The sequence below is a fragment of the Euleptes europaea genome, chromosome 8 (genome assembly GCF_029931775.1).
Source record: "Euleptes europaea isolate rEulEur1 chromosome 8, rEulEur1.hap1, whole genome shotgun sequence".
Lineage (NCBI taxonomy): Eukaryota > Metazoa > Chordata > Lepidosauria > Squamata > Sphaerodactylidae > Euleptes > Euleptes europaea.
In genome coordinates, this window is record NC_079319.1 from 48,156,572 (window position 1) to 48,162,571 (window position 6,000).

A 6,000-nucleotide genomic window follows, 5' to 3' on the forward strand; every position below is an offset into this window, starting at 1 on the left:
GGGTTGTTAGGCGGCAATCCTGAAGGGGGGACCGAATCGGCATAGGAGCCAGCGTGACCCCGCACAAGCGTAAATGCCCATTTATCCTGAGATAAGGGGCACTTACACCAGCATGGGGGGGCATTCACGCCAGCACTGGTAAGCCATACTGCTGTGTGAGACTCCGCCATGGGTGCTGCTACACTGGCAGAGACATCTCGGAAGTGGGAGCCCGCACTGGTGTGGTGGTGGGAGCGTTCCTGGGGCATTCCAAGAGGTGGAGCTGATGTTAGTCAGCTTCCTAACTCCTTTCACCCCTGGAATGACCCCTCAAGCTGTGGTATTGCCAATCCACCTTTTGTGGTGCTGTAGCCTTGCTGTTTGCTATGGGGGCATTCCCCCTTTTTATTTTTTTATACTGCTTTTATTGTATTTTTGGCAGCCGGGAAGCCTCTGTGGAGGCGACGTAGCTGTGCTGCTCCCAGATGCTGCGTATCTACCCCTCCTTAGGATCTACCCGCCCCCATCATTAACGTTAGCCAGAATTACCTCATTCAGCTCAATGAATGTTTTCTCTGCTACAGATTTATTATATGTTTTAGTGAAAAAGTCTTCTTAAAAGTTTTCAGGTCTGAACTTTTTGAAAACTCTATTTAGCTCTTCCAGCTTCAGGTTTATCTCCTCTGGTTCCAAGAGTATGGCCCATGTTAAATGTTTATTATACAAGAGTATTATTAAATAGCATAGGATCGAATCAAGCTCATGGAAGGAACTGGCAGAATCGCTCCTTGTCCAAGCAGCCTGCTGTTTGTCCCAGAAACATTCTGCAAGGATCCGGAAATAATTGTAAACAAAACACACCACAACACAGGATGCTGCTGAGGGGTGGGAATCTGGTCAAACAGCCTTCTTCCTCCTCCTCCACAGACAGCTTGTGTTAGAGTGAAGATTATCAAGACAAACTGTGGTTTGTTTTGGGAAGAGAAAGACGAGGAAAGACCCATTTCGCCAGCTCCTTCCACAACCTCGTGTTCTGGATCCATCCCATTATTCTGTTGCCATGACTGTTTAGCCACCATCTATATACTAATAGCCAAGACAGCTAAATCAGAGGATACTTAAAACCTGTGACTGGAACTATAAATGGGCAAGACAGATCTTTCTATAAAACTGAAAAATGCCCCAGGTTTGCAGGAAAATGTGAAATCTAAAAAAACAAACAAAACACCATTAAAAAAAACCCATAATGATAAAAGGGGCTCCTGTAGCTTTAAGCAACGAATTCCCTCGGTGGCTGCTGCTAGGCAACCACAGTATTCCAGGCTGGATTTCTGTGATTAAAAAGACAGGTGGAGAAGGCAGGATCCTTTCCAGGCCTATTTTTGGCCATTGGGGGAGGACTCACTGGGGCCAGGCCTGGCTAGGGTTGTCAGCTCCAGGATGCAAAATTCCTGAAGATTTTGTGATGGAGTCTGAGGAAGGCAGGGCTTGGGCAGGAGAAGAGGCCTTAGCCAGATATATTGCCATAGAGTCCACCCCCCAAAGCAGCCATTTTCTCAGGGGGACAGACCTCTGTTGTCTGGAGTTCAGTTGTAATTCCAGGAGATTGCTAGGTCCCTGGAGGTTGGCAACCGTAGGCCTGGCAGATGTCAGAGATCAGTTCCCCTGGAGAAAATAGCTGCTTTCTAGGGTGGACTGTATGGCACTATATACTGCTGAGGTTGATTCCCTCCTGAAACCTCGTCTTCTCAAGGCTCCATCCTCAAATGTCCAGGTCCAGAATTTCCCAAAGTGGAGCTGGCAACCCTAAGAAGGAACTGATCTTTGTCGCTGGGAAATCTGTTGTGATTCTAGGAGCTCTCCAGTCCCACCTGGAGGTTGGCGACTCTAGAAGGAGACAAGGAAACAGGAAAAGGGGGGAGGCTATGGGGGCTTTCAGAAAAGGCAAAGAGGAAATAGTGGGTGAGGGAGAAAGGAGAAAGCCTCCCGCAAATTCTTGAGGATTCCCATTTGTTTTCTCTAATGCTAACATTAGGTACTGATCTTTATGTAGTTTATTTTAAAGTGTCTCAGGGTTGTGGTGAATTTCGTTAAAGATGCATATATTATATGTTTGCTCAATAGATGGGAAGAAATTTTTAATCTGCAATATTGAAATAAGGATATTTCTTGAAGTAGCACCTTATGTCTAAATGCTGCGAACAATAATGCACTATATCTTACTACTCTACTCAGAAAAATGTGAAGGTTTCCTCCAGCCTGACATCCTGCAGCTTAAATAGCTCTTGTGGAGAAATGCCTGCCATCCTAGAATCCACATAGATATTCATTGGGGCTACACTCTACGCATGTTCCAGAGGCTACGATGCTCATAAAGCCTAGCAAAAACTAGACTACAGATGAGTAATCTCTCTCCCAGGCACAAAGTACTCCAGCTCTTACAGTGCAATCTTAAGGGGGGGCGGCTTAGGAGGCAGCGTGATTCCTGCACTGGTGTAAATGCCACTTGCGCCATCAAAATGGGCACTTATGCTGGCGCCGGGCCACTTACGCCGGCACTGGGGAGTGGCATGGCAGTGCCACAAATGGGTGCCGGTGTAGCAGCAGTGGCAGCACACCTCCGGCACAGGGGCTTGTGCCGACACCAAAGGGGCATTCCCAGGGTTGGGGCTGACATTAGCCAGCTCCCTGAGCTCTTTTACCCTGGGAGCGCCCCCTTTGGCCAGCATGAACTTACTCCAGCAAAAATGGTAGCACATCCTGTGGAACTGCATACAGCAGTTTCATGGGCATTGGGGGAGTGTTTCTGTTTGGCTTGCTGGCTGCAGCGCAGCAAACCACTCAAGAGGTGGCGTGGCTGCCCATCCCCAGCCGCAGTGCAACTACCCTCCCTTAGGATTGCACTGTTAGTGATACATGTGGTTCTGACCAAAGTGAGGGCTTTTCCAAATGCTTGATTTACTCCTATGGTTGCCAGGTCCCTCTTCACCACCGGTGGGAGGTTTTTGGGGTGGAGCCTGAGGAGGGCAGGGTTTGGAGAGGGGACGGTCTTCAATGTCATAGAGTCCAATTGCCAAAGGGGCCATTTTCTTCAGGTGAACTGATTTGCATTGGCTGGAGATCAGTTGTAATAACAGCTAGTATCTGGAGTTTGGCAACCCTACTTCTGATTTTCTTGGCAGTTGATCCACAAGCATTGGAATTGGTTTGGGCATGGTTCTTCCATATTTGTCCTCTCTCTGCATTCTCAAAGTTGTGGAGTCAGTTAATTTTCTTCCACATGTACTTTAAACAATCAGGATTTTTAAGGGAGGGTGCTCACGTCATTGGTGGTGTCATTGGTGGGGTCAGAGCACGTCCTTTTTAAAAAAGCACTAACATATTGATATATCGATATACTGTTCTCTGAATTCCGTACATTCTTTTTTTTTAAAGTAAATCTCCAGCTTTTTCCTTTCAGTGGTATAAGAAAATAGGCATATCTCATACAGAAAAGCAGATAGAGACTTAAAAAAAAAGCAAGCTAAGAATTCAGAGAACCTGCAAAACCTATTGTTACAACAGTATATTAATATATTGATATTTTAGTAACTATATTTGGGGTGGAAGGAGGAGTAAGAGTGATTTGACAATGATGACAGTCCGATCATTGAAAAGAGGGCTGGAGGTGGGTGGGAGTAGGCAGGACAAAGAAAACCAACAGAAACATTGTATGTGTGTAAAGTGCCGTCAAGTTGCAGCCGACTTATGGCGACCCCTGTTTGGGGTTTTCATGGCAAGAGACTAACAGAGAGGTGGTTTGCCAGTGCCTTCCTCTGCACAACAACCCTGGTATTCCTTGGTGGTCTCCCATCCAAATACTAACCAGGGCTGACCCTGCTTAGCTTCTGAGATCTGACGAGATCATTATGCATGAGGAAAAAGTTGAACAAAATCAGTTTTCAGAAAAAAAGACTGGGGGTAAAAGCAGTTTTAAAAGAACTGGAAAATGGGGGGGGGGTGGAGAAGTGAAAACTGAAGGCACAAAAATGTGTATGAAAATTGCGGGATAAACTGAAGCAGTAAGGGGCCAAAACTGGCAGGGGCAAAACCATGCAGAACAGCCCTAAGAAGAAAAGATTTTCAATTCCATTTCACACTTTGCTGGAATGTCACACCTAAAGGGACATAGACTGGGACAGCCAAATGGCTAGATATTAATTTTTCCCTCTTGAGGCAGGAAGATCAAGAACAAGCCCAAAGGGGGATGAATTGCAGAAGGGATATTATACAGTCTCAGTCAATAAGAAAGAAGCTCTGTCTTACCCACAACTTGTGGCCAGGGAAGTATATAAGACTAAATCTTCAACTAAGGACTCCATCTTAATTATGTGTTACAGGACAATGGGGAGAAGTCACAAGAAACTCTGAGAAACAAAGTTAATGATTTTAAGTTTTAAACTGCTGCAATTTCAAGAATTACTAGCCTATCCTAATTAAACGTCATTTAAGATAAATATAGGGTTTAGTCCTGACGAGGATAGCCCCAGGCTAGCCTGATCTTGGCAGATCTCAGAAGCTAAGCAGGGTTGCCCCTAGCTAGCATTCAGATGGGAGACCTCCAAGGAATACTAGGGTTGTGACACGGAGGCAGGCAATGGCAAATCACCTCTGAACATCTCTTGCCTTGAAAACCCTTCTGGGTTGCCATAAGTCAGCTGCGACTTGACTGCAAAAAAAAGGAGAGTTTATGGTTCAGGGCTTAGATGGTTGTGTTAGGCTGGAGGAAGACTTCACGCTTTGCTGAAGGGAGTCATAGGATACAGGCCAGTATAGATAGTTCTTCTCTAAAACTTTTACTAAGCTGTTGATTCTCCTGGACCTCTCAGCAGATTTTGATACCATCCATTAAGGTGTCCTCCTGGACCACCTCCCTGGGCTGGGAATGGGAGGCACCATTCTGTGGTGGTTCCAGTCCTATCTAGAAGGTAGGTTTCAGAAGGTGGTGCTTTGGGCCAGCTGCTTATCCCCTTGGCCTTTGCAAGGTTCCATTTTGTCCCCTATGTTCTTTAACATCTACATGAAACCGCTGGGCAAGGTCATCCAGAGATTTTGGCTGAGTTGTCACTAATATGCTGCTGACACTCAGCTCTGTCTCAGGCTCCTGGCTGATCTCAGGGAGGCTGTAGAAACCCTGAACTGGTGCTTCGAAGCAGTTTTGGAGTGGATGTAGGTGAATGAACTGCAGCTTAATCCCAACAACCGGAAGCAGAAGGTCTGTTCCAGGATTTAAGGTGTCACCCATTCTGCTTTTTAAAAATTGCAACGAGTCATTTCACACGGGACTGTAGGGGCATGTTTTCTCTTTGAAGATAAAGATAGTACGGTGCTGTTTTGCCAAGGCTCTGGCTCGATTTGAAATGACAGCATGTCCCTCTGTTATGCTGGTTGTAAGCATTTACGCCAATGAACTTGGTTTCAGATCTGGTGTAACAGATATACTCTGTCAGTTCAGTGTATTGGTTGGGATACCTACTTGGTGCAAGTATAACAAGTGTACCCCATATGAGGTATCCATGCATGCGCTTGTGGGTGCTGGTTGCAGGATTGTTTTTCAGCCCTAAAGAATTCATTTCTACCCATGGACACATCCAGAAGGTAATGCATATGTAAAAAACTATAGCACCACTTTTGGATTGTAGCAAATGTTGATATCCAGGCCATCCTAAGAATTTCTTTGCTGGTACAGCAAATGTCTGGTTTAGATAACACGTTCTTGATGTTGCAATACATGGATTAGACACTGAGATACCCCATTGTTCCATTCCAGGTTGAAGTGAAATATCTGATATATTTTGAGAATCATCCAGTCTTTCTTGCTCTCAGGCATTTGTAACCACACCTTCTACTTAATGCACAGGTTGTTCTACCAGGCAAGCTACAACAATGACTAATTCTTGCTTTCTCTCTTCATGAGTCTGAGAAAATCTCATCAGTTACTGGATATACTAGCATGAGTGATTCTTTTTTTAAAAAAAGTAG